This window comes from Clarias gariepinus, chromosome 28 (genome assembly GCF_024256425.1).
Source record: "Clarias gariepinus isolate MV-2021 ecotype Netherlands chromosome 28, CGAR_prim_01v2, whole genome shotgun sequence".
NCBI classification, from domain to species: domain Eukaryota; kingdom Metazoa; phylum Chordata; class Actinopteri; order Siluriformes; family Clariidae; genus Clarias; species Clarias gariepinus.
The window spans coordinates 15,980,367-15,999,801 of record NC_071127.1 but is presented as its reverse complement, the minus strand read 5'-3'; the positions used below and the strand labels follow the sequence as shown (position 1 = coordinate 15,999,801).

Genomic DNA, 19,435 nt, shown 5'->3' with positions numbered 1-19,435 from the left:
TTAAATACAGAAGTAACCAAGCTCAAGGACTGTTCTTCATGAGCTGTAGTTCTTGCTCATCTTCACTAAGCAGGCCAATAATTAGCCAAATATCAGCTGAAATGATTGCCCTCGACTGCTGCCTTGAGTGAGCGTTCCTGTTTCTGCTTTAACCTCTGTGAAGGCCAAGGCTTTTTTTTTATTTGACTCAATCTTATTTATTCTTCAGGGAATCAAACACAAAGACAAAAAGAGCATGACAAGGCATGGACAAAGCAGAAATGTTTCTCATGGAAAAATGCCATGCTTTTCCCAACTGTTGAATTAATTCCTGCATTTTCCCAACTGTTGAATTAATTCCTGCATTTTCCCTAAGAATTAAACAAAATGGGCAATGAAAGTTACTGCTCCGGAACACCAGGGACTGAAGACAAAGAAAGTGCCTCCTCTGGTGGCTGGCTCTGGTACCTAGAAAAAAACGCTCTAGTGATGGCATAACGTATTTCTCAGTCGAATAAAACAATCCTGGGGCTCCTCCCCTAATGGTGGGCGTGTCAGGCCTGAATAAAGTGGGTGGGCTTTGCATGGAAACAAACAAAGAATGAATATGAATTCAAGCATTTGCACTTGCCTCCTCCTACTCAGTTTAATTTGAAGCTCATTTCTTCTTCAGGGAAATAAATTTAAGCATTTGCACTTGCCTCCTTCTACTCACTTTAATTTAAATACAGAAGTAACCAAGCTCAAGGACTGTTCTTCATGAGCTGTAGTTCTTGCTCATCTTCACTAAGCAGGCCAATAATTAGCCAAATATCAGCTGAAATGATTGCCCTCGACTGCTGCCTTGAGTGAGCGTTCCTGTTTCTGCTTTAACCTCTGTGAAGGCCAAGGCTTTTTTTTTATTTGACTCAATCTTATTTATTCTTCAGGGAATCCAACACAAAGACAAAAAGAGCATGACAAGGCATGGACAAAGCAGAAATGTTTCTCATGGAAAAATGCCATGCTTTTCCCAACTGTTGAATTAATTCCTGCATTTTCCCTAAGAATTAAACAAAATGGGCAATGAAAGTTACTGCTCCGGAACACCAGGGACTGAAGACAAAGAAAGTGCCTCCTCTGGTGGCTGGCTCTGGTACCTAGAAAAAAACGCTCTAGTGATGACATAACGTATTTCTCAGTCGAATAAAACAATCCTGGGGCTCCTCCCCTAATGGTGGGCGTGTCAGGCCTGAATAAAGTGGGTGGGCTTTGCATGGAAACAAACAAAGAATGAATATGAATTCAAGCATTTGCACTTGCCTCCTCCTACTCAGTTTAATTTGAAGCTCATTTCTTCTTCAGGGAATTAAATTTAAGCATTTGCACTTGCCTCCTTCTACTCACTTTAATTTAAATACAGAAGTAACCAAGCTCAAGGACTGTTCTTCATGAGCTGTAGTTCTTGCTCATCTTCACTAAGCAGGCCAATAATTAGCCAAATATCAGCTGAAATGATTGCCCTCGACTGCTGCCTTGAGTGAGCGTTCCTGTTTCTGCTTTAACCTCTGTGAAGGCCAAGGCTTTTTTTTTATTTGACTCAATCTTATTTATTCTTCAGGGAATCAAACACAAAGACAAAAAGAGCATGACAAGGCATGGACAAAGCAGAAATGTTTCTCATGGAAAAATGCCATGCTTTTCCCAACTGTTGAATTAATTCCTGCATTTTCCCAACTGTTGAATTAATTCCTGCATTTTCCCTAAGAATTAAACAAAATGGGCAATGAAAGTTACTGCTCCGGAACACCAGGGACTGAAGACAAAGAAAGTGCCTCCTCTGGTGGCTGGCTCTGGTACCTAGAAAAAAACGCTCTAGTGATGGCATAACGTATTTCTCAGTCGAATAAAACAATCCTGGGGCTCCTCCCCTAATGGTGGGCGTGTCAGGCCTGAATAAAGTGGGTGGGCTTTGCATGGAAACAAACAAAGAATGAATATGAATTCAAGCATTTGCACTTGCCTCCTCCTACTCAGTTTAATTTGAAGCTCATTTCTTCTTCAGGGAAATAAATTTAAGCATTTGCACTTGCCTCCTTCTACTCACTTTAATTTAAATACAGAAGTAACCAAGCTCAAGGACTGTTCTTCATGAGCTGTAGTTCTTGCTCATCTTCACTAAGCAGGCCAATAATTAGCCAAATATCAGCTAAATTGATTGCCCTCGACTGCTGCCCTGAGTGAGCGTTCCTGTTTCTGCTTTAACCTCTGTGAAGGCCAAGGCTTTTTTTTTATTTGACTCAATCTTATTTATTCTTTAGGGAATCAAACACAAAGACAAAAAGAGCATGACAAGGCATGGACAAAGCAGAAATGTTTCTCATGGAAAAATGCCATGCTTTTCCCAACTGTTGAATTCATTCCTGCATTTTCCCTGAGAATTAAACAAGATGGGCAATGAAAGTTACTGCTCCGGAACACTCAGGATAATCCTTTACTGCTATAAACCAAACTGGAAAAGACACAGAGAGTTGCAGCAGCAACTTTGGGCTTTTCGTTTTGGTTTGTTTACAGAGAAAGAAGCCTGACCTTCGATAGCTCAGTTGGTAGAGCGGAGGACTGTAGTCTACTGTCAATGGCTATCCTTAGGTCGCTGGTTCGAATCCGGCTCGAAGGATCTCTCTTTATGTAGATCCAATGAGTGCTAGCCACCTTTCTGTTGGCTCTGAACTTCGAGATCCACCCGTCCAGAAAAACTTAACTTCCCTGACCAGGAATCGAACCCGGGCCGCGGCGGTGAGAGCGCCGAATCCTAGCCACTAGACCACCAGGGACTGAAGACAAAGAAAGTGCCTCCTCTGGTGGCTGGCTCTGGTGGCTGGCTCTGGTACCTAGAAAAAAACGCTCTAGTGATGGCATAACGTATTTCTCAGTCGAATAAAACAATCCTGGGGCTCCTCCCCTAATGGTGGGCGTGTCAGGCCTGAATAAAGTGGGTGGGCTTTGCATGGAAACAAACAAAGAATGAATATGAATTCAAGCATTTGCACTTGTCTCCTCCTACTCAGTTTAATTTGAAGCTCATTTCTTCTTCAGGGAATTAAATTTAAGCATTTGCACTTGCCTCCTTCTACTCACTTTAATTTAAATACAGAAGTAACCAAGCTCAAGGACTGTTCTTCATGAGCTGTAGTTCTTGCTCATCTTCACTAAGCAGGCCAATAATTAGCCAAATATCAGCTGAAATGATTGCCCTCGACTGCTGCCTTGAGTGAGCGTTCCTGTTTCTGCTTTAACCTCTGTGAAGGCCAAGGCTTTTTTTTTATTTGACTCAATCTTATTTATTCTTCAGGGAATCAAACACAAAGACAAAAAGAGCATGACAAGGCATGGACAAAGCAGAAATGTTTCTCATGGAAAAATGCCATGCTTTTCCCAACTGTTGAATTAATTCCTGCATTTTCCCAACTGTTGAATTAATTCCTGCATTTTCCCTAAGAATTAAACAAAATGGGCAATGAAAGTTACTGCTCCGGAACACCAGGGACTGAAGACAAAGAAAGTGCCTCCTCTGGTGGCTGGCTCTGGTACCTAGAAAAAAACGCTCTAGTGATGACATAACGTATTTCTCAGTCGAATAAAACAATCCTGGGGCTCCTCCCCTAATGGTGGGCGTGTCAGGCCTGAATAAAGTGGGTGGGCTTTGCATGGAAACAAACAAAGAATGAATATGAATTCAAGCATTTGCACTTGCCTCCTCCTACTCAGTTTAATTTGAAGCTCATTTCTTCTTCAGGGAATTAAATTTAAGCATTTGCACTTGCCTCCTTCTACTCACTTTAATTTAAATACAGAAGTAACCAAGCTCAAGGACTGTTCTTCATGAGCTGTAGTTCTTGCTCATCTTCACTAAGCAGGCCAATAATTAGCCAAATATCAGCTGAAATGATTGCCCTCGACTGCTGCCTTGAGTGAGCGTTCCTGTTTCTGCTTTAACCTCTGTGAAGGCCAAGGCTTTTTTTTTATTTGACTCAATCTTATTTATTCTTCAGGGAATCAAACACAAAGACAAAAAGAGCATGACAAGGCATGGACAAAGCAGAAATGTTTCTCATGGAAAAATGCCATGCTTTTCCCAACTGTTGAATTAATTCCTGCATTTTCCCAACTGTTGAATTAATTCCTGCATTTTCCCTAAGAATTAAACAAAATGGGCAATGAAAGTTACTGCTCCGGAACACCAGGGACTGAAGACAAAGAAAGTGCCTCCTCTGCTGGCTGGCTCTGGTACCTAGAAAAAAACGCTCTAGTGATGGCATAACGTATTTCTCAGTCGAATAAAACAATCCTGGGGCTCCTCCCCTAATGGTGGGCGTGTCAGGCCTGAATAAAGTGGGTGGGCTTTGCATGGAAACAAACAAAGAATGAATATGAATTCAAGCATTTGCACTTGCCTCCTCCTACTCAGTTTAATTTGAAGCTCATTTCTTCTTCAGGGAAATAAATTTAAGCATTTGCACTTGCCTCCTTCTACTCACTTTAATTTAAATACAGAAGTAACCAAGCTCAAGGACTGTTCTTCATGAGCTGTAGTTCTTGCTCATCTTCACTAAGCAGGCCAATAATTAGCCAAATATCAGCTAAATTGATTGCCCTCGACTGCTGCCCTGAGTGAGCGTTCCTGTTTCTGCTTTAACCTCTGTGAAGGCCAAGGCTTTTTTTTTATTTGACTCAATCTTATTTATTCTTTAGGGAATCAAACACAAAGACAAAAAGAGCATGACAAGGCATGGACAAAGCAGAAATGTTTCTCATGGAAAAATGCCATGCTTTTCCCAACTGTTGAATTCATTCCTGCATTTTCCCTGAGAATTAAACAAGATGGGCAATGAAAGTTACTGCTCCGGAACACTCAGGATAATCCTTTACTGCTATAAACCAAACTGGAAAAGACACAGAGAGTTGCAGCAGCAACTTTGGGCTTTTCGTTTTGGTTTGTTTACAGAGAAAGAAGCCTGACCTTCGATAGCTCAGTTGGTAGAGCGGAGGACTGTAGTCTACTGTCAATGGCCATCCTTAGGTCGCTGGTTCGAATCCGGCTCGAAGGATCTCTCTTTATGTAGATCCAATGAGTGCTAGCCACCTTTCTGTTGGCTCTGAACTTCGAGATCCACCCGTCCAGAAAAACTTAACTTCCCTGACCAGGAATCGAACCCGGGCCGCGGCGGTGAGAGCGCCGAATCCTAGCCACTAGACCACCAGGGACTGAAGACAAAGAAAGTGCCTCCTCTGGTGGCTGGCTCTGGTACCTAGAAAAAAACGCTCTAGTGATGGCATAACGTATTTCTCAGTCGAATAAAACAATCCTGGGGCTCCTCCCCTAATGGTGGGCGTGTCAGGCCTGAATAAAGTGGGTGGGCTTTGCATGGAAACAAACAAAGAATGAATATGAATTCAAGCATTTGCACTTGTCTCCTCCTACTCAGTTTAATTTGAAGCTCATTTCTTCTTCAGGGAATTAAATTTAAGCATTTGCACTTGCCTCCTTCTACTCACTTTAATTTAAATACAGAAGTAACCAAGCTCAAGGACTGTTCTTCATGAGCTGTAGTTCTTGCTCATCTTCACTAAGCAGGCCAATAATTAGCCAAATATCAGCTGAAATGATTGCCCTCGACTGCTGCCTTGAGTGAGCGTTCCTGTTTCTGCTTTAACCTCTGTGAAGGCCAAGGCTTTTTTTTTATTTGACTCAATCTTATTTATTCTTCAGGGAATCAAACACAAAGACAAAAAGAGCATGACAAGGCATGGACAAAGCAGAAATGTTTCTCATGGAAAAATGCCATGCTTTTCCCAACTGTTGAATTAATTCCTGCATTTTCCCAACTGTTGAATTAATTCCTGCATTTTCCCTAAGAATTAAACAAAATGGGCAATGAAAGTTACTGCTCCGGAACACCAGGGACTGAAGACAAAGAAAGTGCCTCCTCTGCTGGCTGGCTCTGGTACCTAGAAAAAAACGCTCTAGTGATGGCATAACGTATTTCTCAGTCGAATAAAACAATCCTGGGGCTCCTCCCCTAATGGTGGGCGTGTCAGGCCTGAATAAAGTGGGTGGGCTTTGCATGGAAACAAACAAAGAATGAATATGAATTCAAGCATTTGCACTTGCCTCCTTCTACTCAGTTTAATTTGAAGCTCATTTCTTCTTCAGGGAATTAAATTTAAGCATTTGCACTTGCCTCCTTCTACTCACTTTAATTTAAATACAGAAGTAACCAAGCTCAAGGACTGTTCTTCATGAGCTGTAGTTCTTGCTCATCTTCACTAAGCAGGCCAATAATTAGCCAAATATCAGCTGAAATGATTGCCCTCGACTGCTGCCTTGAGTGAGCGTTCCTGTTTCTGCTTTAACCTCTGTGAAGGCCAAGGCTTTTTTTTTATTTGACTCAATCTTATTTATTCTTCAGGGAATCAAACACAAAGACAAAAAGAGCATGACAAGGCATGGACAAAGCAGAAATGTTTCTCATGGAAAAATGCCATGCTTTTCCCAACTGTTGAATTCATTCCTGCATTTTCCCTAAGAATTAAACAAAATGGGCAATGAAAGTTACTGCTCCGGAACACTCAGGATAATCCTTTACTGCTATAAACCAAACTGTAAAAGACACAGAGAGTTGCAGCAGCAACTTTGGGCTTTTCGTTTTGGTTTGTTTACAGAGAGAGAAGCCTGACCTTCGATAGCTCAGTTGGTAGAGCGGAGGACTGTAGTCTACTGTCAATGGCCATCCTTAGGTCGCTGGCTCGAATCCGGCTCGAAGGATCTCTCTTTATGTAGATCCCATGAGTGCTAGCCACCTTTCTGTTGGCTCTGAACTTCGAGATCCACCCGTCCAGAAAAACTTAACTTCCCTGACCGGGAATCGAACCCGGGCCGCGGCGGTGAGAGCGCCGAATCCTAGCCACTAGACCACCAGGGACTGAAGACAAAGAAAGTGCCTCCTCTGGTGGCTGGCTCTGGTACCTAGAAAAAAACGCTCTAGTGATGGCATAACGTATTTCTCAGTCGAATAAAACAATCCTGGGGCTCCTCCCCTAATGGTGGGCGTGTCAGGCCTGAATAAAGTGGGTGGGCTTTGCATGGAAACAAACAAAGAATGAATATAAATTCAAGCATTTGCACTTGCCTCCTCCTACTCAGTTTAATTTGAAGCTCATTTATTCTTCAGGGAATTAAATTTAAGCATTTGCACTTGCCTCCTTCTACTCACTTTAATTTAAAAACAGAAGTAACCAAGCTCAAGGACTGTTCTTCATGAGCTGTAGTTCTTGCTCATCTTCACTAAGCAGGCCAATAATTAGCCAAATATCAGCTGAAATGATTGCCCTCGACTGCTGCCTTGAGTGAGCGTTCCTGTTTCTGCTTTAACCTCTGTGAAGGCCAAGGCTTTTTTTTTATTTGAATCAATCTTATTTATTCTTCAGGGAATCAAACACAAAGACAAAAATAGCATTACAAGGCATGGACAAAGCAGAAATGTTTCCCATGGAAAAATGCCATGCTTTTCCCAACTGTTGAATTCATTCCTGCATTTTCCCTAAGAATTAAACAAAATGGGCAATGAAAGTTACTGCTCCGGAACACTCAGGATAATCCTTTACTGCTTTAAACCAAACTAGAAAAGACACAGAGAGTTGCAGCAGCAACTTTGGGATTTTCGTTTTGGTTTGTTTACAGCGAAAGAAGCCTGACCTTCGATAGCTCAGTTGGTAGAGCGGAGGACTGTAGTCTACTGTCAATGGCCATCCTTAGGTCGCTGGTTCGAATCCGGCTCGAAGGATCTCTCTTTATGTAGATCCAATGAATGCTAGCCACCATTCTGTTGGCTCTGAACTTCGAGATCCACCCGTCCCGAAAAACTTAACTTCCCTGACCGGGAATCGAACCGCGGCGGTGAGAGCGCCGAATCCTAGCCACTTGACCACCAGGGACTGAAGACAAAGAAAGTGCCTCCTCTGGTGGCTGGCTCTGGTACCTAGAAAAAAACGCTCTAGTGATGGCATAATGTATTTCTCAGTCGAATAAAACAATCCTGGGGCTCCTCCCCTAATGGTGGGCGTGTCAGGCCTGAATAAAGTGGGTGGGCTTTGCATGGAAACTAACAAAGAATGAATATGAATTCAAGCATTTGCACTTGCTTCCTCCTACTCAGTTTAATTTGAAGCTCGTTTATTCTTCAGGGAATTAAATTTAAGCATTTGCACTTGCCTCCTTCTACTCACTTTAATTTAAAAACAGAAGTAACCAAGCTCAAGGACTGTTCTTCATGAGCTGTAGTTCTTGCTCATCTTCACTAAGCAGGCCAATAATTAGCCAAATATCAGCTGAAATGATTGCCCTCGACTGCTGCCTTGAGTGAGCGTTCCTGTTTCTGCTTTAACCTCTGTGAAGGCCAAGGCTTTTTTTTTATTTGACTCAATCTTATTTATTCTTCAGGGAATCCAACACAAAGACAAAAAGAGCATGACAAGGCATGGACAAAGCAGAAATGTTTCTCATGGAAAAATGCCATGCTTTTCCCAACTGTTGAATTAATTCCTGCATTTTCCCTAAGAATTAAACAAAATGGGCAATGAAAGTTACTGCTCCGGAACACCAGGGACTGAAGACAAAGAAAGTGCCTCCTCTGGTGGCTGGCTCTGGTACCTAGAAAAAAACGCTCTAGTGATGACATAACGTATTTCTCAGTCGAATAAAACAATCCTGGGGCTCCTCCCCTAATGGTGGGCGTGTCAGGCCTGAATAAAGTGGGTGGGCTTTGCATGGAAACAAACAAAGAATGAATATGAATTCAAGCATTTGCACTTGTCTCCTCCTACTCAGTTTAATTTGAAGCTCATTTCTTCTTCAGGGAATTAAATTTAAGCATTTGCACTTGCCTCCTTCTACTCACTTTAATTTAAATACAGAAGTAACCAAGCTCAAGGACTGTTCTTCATGAGCTGTAGTTCTTGCTCATCTTCACTAAGCAGGCCAATAATTAGCCAAATATCAGCTGAAATGATTGCCCTCGACTGCTGCCTTGAGTGAGCGTTCCTGTTTCTGCTTTAACCTCTGTGAAGGCCAAGGCTTTTTTTTTATTTGACTCAATCTTATTTATTCTTCAGGGAATCAAACACAAAGACAAAAAGAGCATGACAAGGCATGGACAAAGCAGAAATGTTTCTCATGGAAAAATGCCATGCTTTTCCCAACTGTTGAATTAATTCCTGCATTTTCCCAACTGTTGAATTAATTCCTGCATTTTCCCTGAGAATTAAACAAAATGGGCAATGAAAGTTACTGCTCCGGAACACCAGGGACTGAAGACAAAGAAAGTGCCTCCTCTGCTGGCTGGCTCTGGTACCTAGAAAAAAACGCTCTAGTGATGGCATAACGTATTTCTCAGTCGAATAAAACAATCCTGGGGCTCCTCCCCTAATGGTGGGCGTGTCAGGCCTGAATAAAGTGGGTGGGCTTTGCATGGAAACAAACAAAGAATGAATATGAATTCAAGCATTTGCACTTGCCTCCTTCTACTCAGTTTAATTTGAAGCTCATTTCTTCTTCAGGGAATTAAATTTAAGGATTTGCACTTGCCTCCTTCTACTCACTTTAATTTAAATACAGAAGTAACCAAGCTCAAGGACTGTTCTTCATGAGCTGTAGTTCTTGCTCATCTTCACTAAGCAGGCCAATAATTAGCCAAATATCAGCTGAAATGATTGCCCTCGACTGCTGCCTTGAGTGAGCGTTCCTGTTTCTGCTTTAACCTCTGTGAAGGCCAAGGCTTTTTTTTTATTTGACTCAATCTTATTTATTCTTCAGGGAATCAAACACAAAGACAAAAAGAGCATGACAAGGCATGGACAAAGCAGAAATGTTTCTCATGGAAAAATGCCATGCTTTTCCCAACTGTTGAATTCATTCCTGCATTTTCCCTAAGAATTAAACAAAATGGGCAATGAAAGTTACTGCTCCGGAACACTCAGGATAATCCTTTACTGCTATAAACCAAACTGGAAAAGACACAGAGAGTTGCAGCAGCAACTTTGGGCTTTTCGTTTTGGTTTGTTTACAGAGAGAGAAGCCTGACCTTCGATAGCTCAGTTGGTAGAGCGGAGGACTGTAGTCTACTGTCAATGGCCATCCTTAGGTCGCTGGCTCGAATCCGGCTCGAAGGATCTCTCTTTATGTAGATCCCATGAGTGCTAGCCACCTTTCTGTTGGCTCTGAACTTCGAGATCCACCCGTCCAGAAAAACTTAACTTCCCTGACCGGGAATCGAACCCGGGCCGTGGCGGTGAGAGCGCCGAATCCTAGCCACTAGACCACCAGGGACTGAAGACAAAGAAAGTGCCTCCTCTGGTGGCTGGCTCTGGTACCTAGAAAAAAACGCTCTAGTGATGGCATAACGTATTTCTCAGTCGAATAAAACAATCCTGGGGCTCCTCCCCTAATGGTGGGCGTGTCAGGCCTGAATAAAGTGGGTGGGCTTTGCATGGAAACAAACAAAGAATGAATATAAATTCAAGCATTTGCACTTGCCTCCTCCTACTCAGTTTAATTTGAAGCTCATTTATTCTTCAGGGAATTAAATTTAAGCATTTGCACTTGCCTCCTTCTACTCACTTTAATTTAAAAACAGAAGTAACCAAGCTCAAGGACTGTTCTTCATGAGCTGTAGTTCTTGCTCATCTTCACTAAGCAGGCCAATAATTAGCCAAATATCAGCTGAAATGATTGCCCTCGACTGCTGCCTTGAGTGAGCGTTCCTGTTTCTGCTTTAACCTCTGTGAAGGCCAAGGCTTTTTTTTTATTTGACTCAATCTTATTTATTCTTCAGGGAATCAAACACAAAGACAAAAATAGCATTACAAGGCATGGACAAAGCAGAAATGTTTCCCATGGAAAAATGCCATGCTTTTCCCAACTGTTGAATTCATTCCTGCATTTTCCCTAAGAATTAAACAAAATGGGCAATGAAAGTTACTGCTCCGGAACACTCAGGATAATCCTTTACTGCTTTAAACCAAACTAGAAAAGACACAGAGAGTTGCAGCAGCAACTTTGGGATTTTCGTTTTGGTTTGTTTACAGCGAAAGAAGCCTGACCTTCGATAGCTCAGTTGGTAGAGCGGAGGACTGTAGTCTACTGTCAATGGCCATCCTTAGGTCGCTGGTTCGAATCCGGCTCGAAGGATCTCTCTTTATGTAGATCCAATGAATGCTAGCCACCATTCTGTTGGCTCTGAACTTCGAGATCCACCCGTCCCGAAAAACTTAACTTCCCTGACCGGGAATCGAACCGCGGCGGTGAGAGCGCCGAATCCTAGCCACTTGACCACCAGGGACTGAAGACAAAGAAAGTGCCTCCTCTGGTGGCTGGCTCTGGTACCTAGAAAAAAACGCTCTAGTGATGGCATAATGTATTTCTCAGTCGAATAAAACAATCCTGGGGCTCCTCCCCTAATGGTGGGCGTGTCAGGCCTGAATAAAGTGGGTGGGCTTTGCATGGAAACTAACAAAGAATGAATATGAATTCAAGCATTTGCACTTGCTTCCTCCTACTCAGTTTAATTTGAAGCTCGTTTATTCTTCAGGGAATTAAATTTAAGCATTTGCACTTGCCTCCTTCTACTCACTTTAATTTAAAAACAGAAGTAACCAAGCTCAAGGACTGTTCTTCATGAGCTGTAGTTCTTGCTCATCTTCACTAAGCAGGCCAATAATTAGCCAAATATCAGCTGAAATGATTGCCCTCGACTGCTGCCTTGAGTGAGCGTTCCTGTTTCTGCTTTAACCTCTGTGAAGGCCAAGGCTTTTTTTTTATTTGACTCAATCTTATTTATTCTTCAGGGAATCCAACACAAAGACAAAAAGAGCATGACAAGGCATGGACAAAGCAGAAATGTTTCTCATGGAAAAATGCCATGCTTTTCCCAACTGTTGAATTCATTCCTGCATTTTCCCTGAGAATTAAACAAGATGGGCAATGAAAGTTACTGCTCCGGAACACTCAGGATAATCCTTTACTGCTATAAACCAAACTGGAAAAGACACAGAGAGTTGCAGCAGCAACTTTGGGCTTTTCGTTTTGGTTTGTTTACAGAGAAAGAAGCCTGACCTTCGATAGCTCAGTTGGTAGAGCGGAGGACTGTAGTCTACTGTCAATGGCTATCCTTAGGTCGCTGGTTCGAATCCGGCTCGAAGGATCTCTCTTTATGTAGATCCAATGAGTGCTAGCCACCTTTCTGTTGGCTCTGAACTTCGAGATCCACCCGTCCAGAAAAACTTAACTTCCCTGACCAGGAATCGAACCCGGGCCGCGGCGGTGAGAGCGCCGAATCCTAGCCACTAGACCACCAGGGACTGAAGACAAAGAAAGTGCCTCCTCTGGTGGCTGGCTCTGGTGGCTGGCTCTGGTACCTAGAAAAAAACGCTCTAGTGATGGCATAACGTATTTCTCAGTCGAATAAAACAATCCTGGGGCTCCTCCCCTAATGGTGGGCGTGTCAGGCCTGAATAAAGTGGGTGGGCTTTGCATGGAAACAAACAAAGAATGAATATGAATTCAAGCATTTGCACTTGTCTCCTCCTACTCAGTTTAATTTGAAGCTCATTTCTTCTTCAGGGAATTAAATTTAAGCATTTGCACTTGCCTCCTTCTACTCACTTTAATTTAAATACAGAAGTAACCAAGCTCAAGGACTGTTCTTCATGAGCTGTAGTTCTTGCTCATCTTCACTAAGCAGGCCAATAATTAGCCAAATATCAGCTGAAATGATTGCCCTCGACTGCTGCCTTGAGTGAGCGTTCCTGTTTCTGCTTTAACCTCTGTGAAGGCCAAGGCTTTTTTTTTATTTGACTCAATCTTATTTATTCTTCAGGGAATCAAACACAAAGACAAAAAGAGCATGACAAGGCATGGACAAAGCAGAAATGTTTCTCATGGAAAAATGCCATGCTTTTCCCAACTGTTGAATTAATTCCTGCATTTTCCCAACTGTTGAATTAATTCCTGCATTTTCCCTAAGAATTAAACAAAATGGGCAATGAAAGTTACTGCTCCGGAACACCAGGGACTGAAGACAAAGAAAGTGCCTCCTCTGCTGGCTGGCTCTGGTACCTAGAAAAAAACGCTCTAGTGATGGCATAACGTATTTCTCAGTCGAATAAAACAATCCTGGGGCTCCTCCCCTAATGGTGGGCGTGTCAGGCCTGAATAAAGTGGGTGGGCTTTGCATGGAAACAAACAAAGAATGAATATGAATTCAAGCATTTGCACTTGCCTCCTCCTACTCAGTTTAATTTGAAGCTCATTTCTTCTTCAGGGAAATAAATTTAAGCATTTGCACTTGCCTCCTTCTACTCACTTTAATTTAAATACAGAAGTAACCAAGCTCAAGGACTGTTCTTCATGAGCTGTAGTTCTTGCTCATCTTCACTAAGCAGGCCAATAATTAGCCAAATATCAGCTGAAATGATTGCCCTCGACTGCTGCCTTGAGTGAGCGTTCCTGTTTCTGCTTTAACCTCTGTGAAGGCCAAGGCTTTTTTTTTATTTGACTCAATCTTATTTATTCTTCAGGGAATCCAACACAAAGACAAAAAGAGCATGACAAGGCATGGACAAAGCAGAAATGTTTCCCATGGAAAAATGCCATGCTTTTCCCAACTGTTGAATTCATTCCTGCATTTTCCCTAAGAATTAAACAAAATGGGCAATGAAAGTTACTGCTCCGGAACACTCAGGATAATCCTTTACTGCTTTAAACCAAACTAGAAAAGACACAGAGAGTTGCAGCAGCAACTTTGGGATTTTCGTTTTGGTTTGTTTACAGCGAAAGAAGCCTGACCTTCGATAGCTCAGTTGGTAGAGCGGAGGACTGTAGTCTACTGTCAATGGCCATCCTTAGGTCGCTGGTTCGAATCCGGCTCGAAGGATCTCTCTTTATGTAGATCCAATGAATGCTAGCCACCATTCTGTTGGCTCTGAACTTCGAGATCCACCCGTCCCGAAAAACTTAACTTCCCTGACCGGGAATCGAACCGCGGCGGTGAGAGCGCCGAATCCTAGCCACTTGACCACCAGGGACTGAAGACAAAGAAAGTGCCTCCTCTGGTGGCTGGCTCTGGTACCTAGAAAAAAACGCTCTAGTGATGGCATAATGTATTTCTCAGTCGAATAAAACAATCCTGGGGCTCCTCCCCTAATGGTGGGCGTGTCAGGCCTGAATAAAGTGGGTGGGCTTTGCATGGAAACTAACAAAGAATGAATATGAATTCAAGCATTTGCACTTGCTTCCTCCTACTCAGTTTAATTTGAAGCTCGTTTATTCTTCAGGGAATTAAATTTAAGCATTTGCACTTGCCTCCTTCTACTCACTTTAATTTAAAAACAGAAGTAACCAAGCTCAAGGACTGTTCTTCATGAGCTGTAGTTCTTGCTCATCTTCACTAAGCAGGCCAATAATTAGCCAAATATCAGCTGAAATGATTGCCCTCGACTGCTGCCTTGAGTGAGCGTTCCTGTTTCTGCTTTAACCTCTGTGAAGGCCAAGGCTTTTTTTTTATTTGACTCAATCTTATTTATTCTTCAGGGAATCCAACACAAAGACAAAAAGAGCATGACAAGGCATGGACAAAGCAGAAATGTTTCTCATGGAAAAATGCCATGCTTTTCCCAACTGTTGAATTCATTCCTGCATTTTCCCTGAGAATTAAACAAGATGGGCAATGAAAGTTACTGCTCCGGAACACTCAGGATAATCCTTTACTGCTATAAACCAAACTGGAAAAGACACAGAGAGTTGCAGCAGCAACTTTGGGCTTTTCGTTTTGGTTTGTTTACAGAGAAAGAAGCCTGACCTTCGATAGCTCAGTTGGTAGAGCGGAGGACTGTAGTCTACTGTCAATGGCTATCCTTAGGTCGCTGGTTCGAATCCGGCTCGAAGGATCTCTCTTTATGTAGATCCAATGAGTGCTAGCCACCTTTCTGTTGGCTCTGAACTTCGAGATCCACCCGTCCAGAAAAACTTAACTTCCCTGACCAGGAATCGAACCCGGGCCGCGGCGGTGAGAGCGCCGAATCCTAGCCACTAGACCACCAGGGACTGAAGACAAAGAAAGTGCCTCCTCTGGTGGCTGGCTCTGGTGGCTGGCTCTGGTACCTAGAAAAAAACGCTCTAGTGATGGCATAACGTATTTCTCAGTCGAATAAAACAATCCTGGGGCTCCTCCCCTAATGGTGGGCGTGTCAGGCCTGAATAAAGTGGGTGGGCTTTGCATGGAAACAAACAAAGAATGAATATGAATTCAAGCATTTGCACTTGTCTCCTCCTACTCAGTTTAATTTGAAGCTCATTTCTTCTTCAGGGAATTAAATTTAAGCATTTGCACTTGCCTCCTTCTACTCACTTTAATTTAAATACAGAAGTAACCAAGCTCAAGGACTGTTCTTCATGAGCTGTAGTTCTTGCTCATCTTCACTAAGCAGGCCAATAATTAGCCAAATATCAGCTGAAATGATTGCCCTCGACTGCTGCCTTGAGTGAGCGTTCCTGTTTCTGCTTTAACCTCTGTGAAGGCCAAGGCTTTTTTTTTATTTGACTCAATCTTATTTATTCTTCAGGGAATCAAACACAAAGACAAAAAGAGCATGACAAGGCATGGACAAAGCAGAAATGTTTCTCATGGAAAAATGCCATGCTTTTCCCAACTGTTGAATTAATTCCTGCATTTTCCCAACTGTTGAATTAATTCCTGCATTTTCCCTAAGAATTAAACAAAATGGGCAATGAAAGTTACTGCTCCGGAACACCAGGGACTGAAGACAAAGAAAGTGCCTCCTCTGCTGGCTGGCTCTGGTACCTAGAAAAAAACGCTCTAGTGATGGCATAACGTATTTCTCAGTCGAATAAAACAATCCTGGGGCTCCTCCCCTAATGGTGGGCGTGTCAGGCCTGAATAAAGTGGGTGGGCTTTGCATGGAAACAAACAAAGAATGAATATGAATTCAAGCATTTGCACTTGCCTCCTCCTACTCAGTTTAATTTGAAGCTCATTTCTTCTTCAGGGAAATAAATTTAAGCATTTGCACTTGCCTCCTTCTACTCACTTTAATTTAAATACAGAAGTAACCAAGCTCAAGGACTGTTCTTCATGAGCTGTAGTTCTTGCTCATCTTCACTAAGCAGGCCAATAATTAGCCAAATATCAGCTGAAATGATTGCCCTCGACTGCTGCCTTGAGTGAGCGTTCCTGTTTCTGCTTTAACCTCTGTGAAGGCCAAGGCTTTTTTTTTATTTGACTCAATCTTATTTATTCTTCAGGGAATCCAACACAAAGACAAAAAGAGCATGACAAGGCATGGACAAAGCAGAAATGTTTCTCATGGAAAAATGCCATGCTTTTCCCAACTGTTGAATTAATTCCTGCATTTTCCCTAAGAATTAAACAAAATGGGCAATGAAAGTTACTGCTCCGGAACACCAGGGACTGAAGACAAAGAAAGTGCCTCCTCTGGTGGCTGGCTCTGGTACCTAGAAAAAAACGCTCTAGTGATGGCATAACGTATTTCTCAGTCGAATAAAACAATCCTGGGGCTCCTCCCCTAATGGTGGGCGTGTCAGGCCTGAATAAAGTGGGTGGGCTTTGCATGGAAACAAACAAAGAATGAATATGAATTCAAGCATTTGCACTTGCCTCCTCCTACTCAGTTTAATTTGAAGCTCATTTCTTCTTCAGGGAATTAAATTTAAGCATTTGCACTTGCCTCCTTCTACTCACTTTAATTTAAATACAGAAGTAACCAAGCTCAAGGACTGTTCTTCATGAGCTGTAGTTCTTGCTCATCTTCACTAAGCAGGCCAATAATTAGCCAAATATCAGCTGAAATGATTGCCCTCGACTGCTGCCTTGAGTGAGCGTTCCTGTTTCTGCTTTAACCTCTGTGAAGGCCAAGGCTTTTTTTTTATTTGACTCAATCTTATTTATTCTTCAGGGAATCAAACACAAAGACAAAAAGAGCATGACAAGGCATGGACAAAGCAGAAATGGTTCTCATGGAAAAATGCCATGCTTTTCCCAACTGTTGAATTAATTCCTGCATTTTCCCAACTGTTGAATTAATTCCTGCATTTTCCCTAAGAATTAAACAAAATGGGCAATGAAAGTTACTGCTCCGGAACACCAGGGACTGAAGACAAAGAAAGTGCCTCCTCTGGTGGCTGGCTCTGGTACCTAGAAAAAAACGCTCTAGTGATGGCATAACGTATTTCTCAGTCGAATAAAACAATCCTGGGGCTCCTCCCCTAATGGTGGGCGTGTCAGGCCTGAATAAAGTGGGTGGGCTTTGCATGGAAACAAACAAAGAATGAATATGAATTCAAGCATTTGCACTTGCCTCCTCCTACTCAGTTTAATTTGAAGCTCATTTCTTCTTCAGGGAAATAAATTTAAGCATTTGCACTTGCCTCCTTCTACTCACTTTAATTTAAATACAGAAGTAACCAAGCTCAAGGACTGTTCTTCATGAGCTGTAGTTCTTGCTCATCTTCACTAAGCAGGCCAATAATTAGCCAAATATCAGCTAAATTGATTGCCCTCGACTGCTGCCCTGAGTGAGCGTTCCTGTTTCTGCTTTAACCTCTGTGAAGGCCAAGGCTTTTTTTTTATTTGACTCAATCTTATTTATTCTTTAGGGAATCAAACACAAAGACAAAAAGAGCATGACAAGGCATGGACAAAGCAGAAATGTTTCTCATGGAAAAATGCCATGCTTTTCCCAACTGTTGAATTAATTCCTGCATTTTCCCTAAGAATTAAACAAAATGAGCAATGAAAGTTACTGCTCCGGAACACCAGGGACTGAAGACAAAGAAAGTGCCTCCTCTGGTGGCTGGCTCTGGTACCTAGAAAAAAACGCTCTAGTGATGGCATAACGTATTTCTCAGTCGAATAAAACAATCCTGGGGCTCCTCCCCTAATGGTGGGCGTGTCAGGCCTGAATAAAGTGGGTGGGCTTTGCATGGAAACAAACAAAGAATGAATATGAATTCAAGCATTTGCACTTGCCTCCTCCTACTCAGTTTAATTTGAAGCTCATTTCTTCTTCAGGGAATTAAATTTAAGCATTTGCACTTGCCTCCTTCTACTCACTTTAATTTAAATACAGAAGTAACCAAGCTCAAGGACTGTTCTTCATGAGCTGTAGTTCTTGCTCATCTTCACTAAGCAGGCCAATAATTAGCCAAATATCAGCTGAAATGATTGCCCTCGACTGCTGCCTTGAGTGAGCGTTCCTGTTTCTGCTTTAACCTCTGTGAAGGCCAAGGCTTTTTTTTTATTTGACTCAATCTTATTTATTCTTCAGGGAATCAAACACAAAGACAAAAAGAGCATGACAAGGCATGGACAAAGCAGAAATGGTTCTCATGGAAAAATGCCATGCTTTTCCCAACTGTTGAATTAATTCCTGCATTTTCCCAACTGTTGAATTAATTCCTGCATTTTCCCTAAGAATTAAACAAAATGGGCAATGAAAGTTACTGCTCCGGAACACCAGGGACTGAAGACAAAGAAAGTGCCTCCTCTGGTGGCTGGCTCTGGTACCTAGAAAAAAACGCTCTAGTGATGGCATAACGTATTTCTCAGTCGAATAAAACAATCCTGGGGCTCCTCCCCTAATGGTGGGCGTGTCAGGCCTGAATAAAGTGGGTGGGCTTTGCATGGAAACAAACAAAGAATGAATATGAATTCAAGCATTTGCACTTGCCTCCTCCTACTCAGTTTAATTTGAAGCTCATTTCTTCTTCAGGGAAATAAATTTAAGCATTTGCACTTGCCTCCTTCTACTCACTTTAATTTAAATACAGAAGTAACCAAGCTCAAGGACTGTTCTTCATGAGCTGTAGTTCTTGCTCATCTTCACTAAGCAGGCCAATAATTAGCCAAATATCAGCTAAATTGATTGCCCTCGACTGCTGCCCTGAGTGAGCGTTCCTGTTTCTGCTTTAACCTCTGTGAAGGCCAAGGCTTTTTTTTTATTTGACTCAATCTTATTTATTCTTTAGGGAATCAAACACAAAGACAAAAAGAGCATGACAAGGCATGGACAAAGCAGAAATGTTTCTCATGGAAAAATGCCATGCTTTTCCCAACTGTTGAATTCATTCCTGCATTTTCCCTGAGAATTAAACAAGATGGGCAATGAAAGTTACTGCTCCGGAACACTCAGGATAATCCTTTACTGCTATAAACCAAACTGGAAAAGACACAGAGAGTTGCAGCAGCAACTTTGGGCTTTTCGTTTTGGTTTGTTTACAGAGAAAGAAGCCTGACCTTCGATAGCTCAGTTGGTAGAGCGGAGGACTGTAGTCTACTGTCAATGGCCATCCTTAGGTCGCTGGTTCGAATCCGGCTCGAAGGATCTC

General features: G+C 42.3%; 14 non-coding genes across 14 annotated transcripts; 8 read left to right on the top strand and 6 right to left on the bottom strand.

The window, feature by feature from the left end:
• Positions 1-2,546: 2,546 nt before the first annotated feature.
• On the top strand, positions 2,547-2,635 carry trnay-gua (transfer RNA tyrosine (anticodon GUA)). Its single transcript is given in 2 exon segments — positions 2,547-2,583; positions 2,600-2,635. It is a non-coding gene; the product is annotated as a tRNA-Tyr (tRNA).
• An 85-nt stretch (positions 2,636-2,720) lies between these two features.
• Positions 2,721-2,792, bottom strand: trnae-cuc (transfer RNA glutamic acid (anticodon CUC)). Its single transcript has one exon. It is a non-coding gene; the product is annotated as a tRNA-Glu (tRNA).
• Positions 2,793-4,977: 2,185 nt separating this feature from the next.
• Positions 4,978-5,066, top strand: trnay-gua (transfer RNA tyrosine (anticodon GUA)). The gene is given in 2 exon segments: positions 4,978-5,014; positions 5,031-5,066. It is a non-coding gene; the product is annotated as a tRNA-Tyr (tRNA).
• An 85-nt stretch (positions 5,067-5,151) lies between these two features.
• On the bottom strand, positions 5,152-5,223 carry trnae-cuc (transfer RNA glutamic acid (anticodon CUC)). The gene has a single exon. It is a non-coding gene; the product is annotated as a tRNA-Glu (tRNA).
• Positions 5,224-6,869: 1,646 nt separating this feature from the next.
• On the bottom strand, positions 6,870-6,941 carry trnae-cuc (transfer RNA glutamic acid (anticodon CUC)). The gene has a single exon. It is a non-coding gene; the product is annotated as a tRNA-Glu (tRNA).
• A 772-nt stretch (positions 6,942-7,713) lies between these two features.
• On the top strand, positions 7,714-7,802 carry trnay-gua (transfer RNA tyrosine (anticodon GUA)). Its single transcript is given in 2 exon segments — positions 7,714-7,750; positions 7,767-7,802. It is a non-coding gene; the product is annotated as a tRNA-Tyr (tRNA).
• Positions 7,803-10,270: 2,468 nt separating this feature from the next.
• trnae-cuc (transfer RNA glutamic acid (anticodon CUC)) lies at positions 10,271-10,342 on the bottom strand. The gene has a single exon. It is a non-coding gene; the product is annotated as a tRNA-Glu (tRNA).
• Positions 10,343-11,114: 772 nt separating this feature from the next.
• On the top strand, positions 11,115-11,203 carry trnay-gua (transfer RNA tyrosine (anticodon GUA)). The gene is given in 2 exon segments: positions 11,115-11,151; positions 11,168-11,203. It is a non-coding gene; the product is annotated as a tRNA-Tyr (tRNA).
• Positions 11,204-12,126: 923 nt separating this feature from the next.
• On the top strand, positions 12,127-12,215 carry trnay-gua (transfer RNA tyrosine (anticodon GUA)). Its single transcript is given in 2 exon segments — positions 12,127-12,163; positions 12,180-12,215. It is a non-coding gene; the product is annotated as a tRNA-Tyr (tRNA).
• An 85-nt stretch (positions 12,216-12,300) lies between these two features.
• On the bottom strand, positions 12,301-12,372 carry trnae-cuc (transfer RNA glutamic acid (anticodon CUC)). Its single transcript has one exon. It is a non-coding gene; the product is annotated as a tRNA-Glu (tRNA).
• Positions 12,373-13,857: 1,485 nt separating this feature from the next.
• trnay-gua (transfer RNA tyrosine (anticodon GUA)) lies at positions 13,858-13,946 on the top strand. The gene is given in 2 exon segments: positions 13,858-13,894; positions 13,911-13,946. It is a non-coding gene; the product is annotated as a tRNA-Tyr (tRNA).
• Positions 13,947-14,869: 923 nt separating this feature from the next.
• trnay-gua (transfer RNA tyrosine (anticodon GUA)) lies at positions 14,870-14,958 on the top strand. The gene is given in 2 exon segments: positions 14,870-14,906; positions 14,923-14,958. It is a non-coding gene; the product is annotated as a tRNA-Tyr (tRNA).
• An 85-nt stretch (positions 14,959-15,043) lies between these two features.
• trnae-cuc (transfer RNA glutamic acid (anticodon CUC)) lies at positions 15,044-15,115 on the bottom strand. The gene has a single exon. It is a non-coding gene; the product is annotated as a tRNA-Glu (tRNA).
• Positions 15,116-19,342: 4,227 nt separating this feature from the next.
• trnay-gua (transfer RNA tyrosine (anticodon GUA)) lies at positions 19,343-19,431 on the top strand. The gene is given in 2 exon segments: positions 19,343-19,379; positions 19,396-19,431. It is a non-coding gene; the product is annotated as a tRNA-Tyr (tRNA).
• The last annotated feature ends 4 nt before the right edge of the window (positions 19,432-19,435 follow it).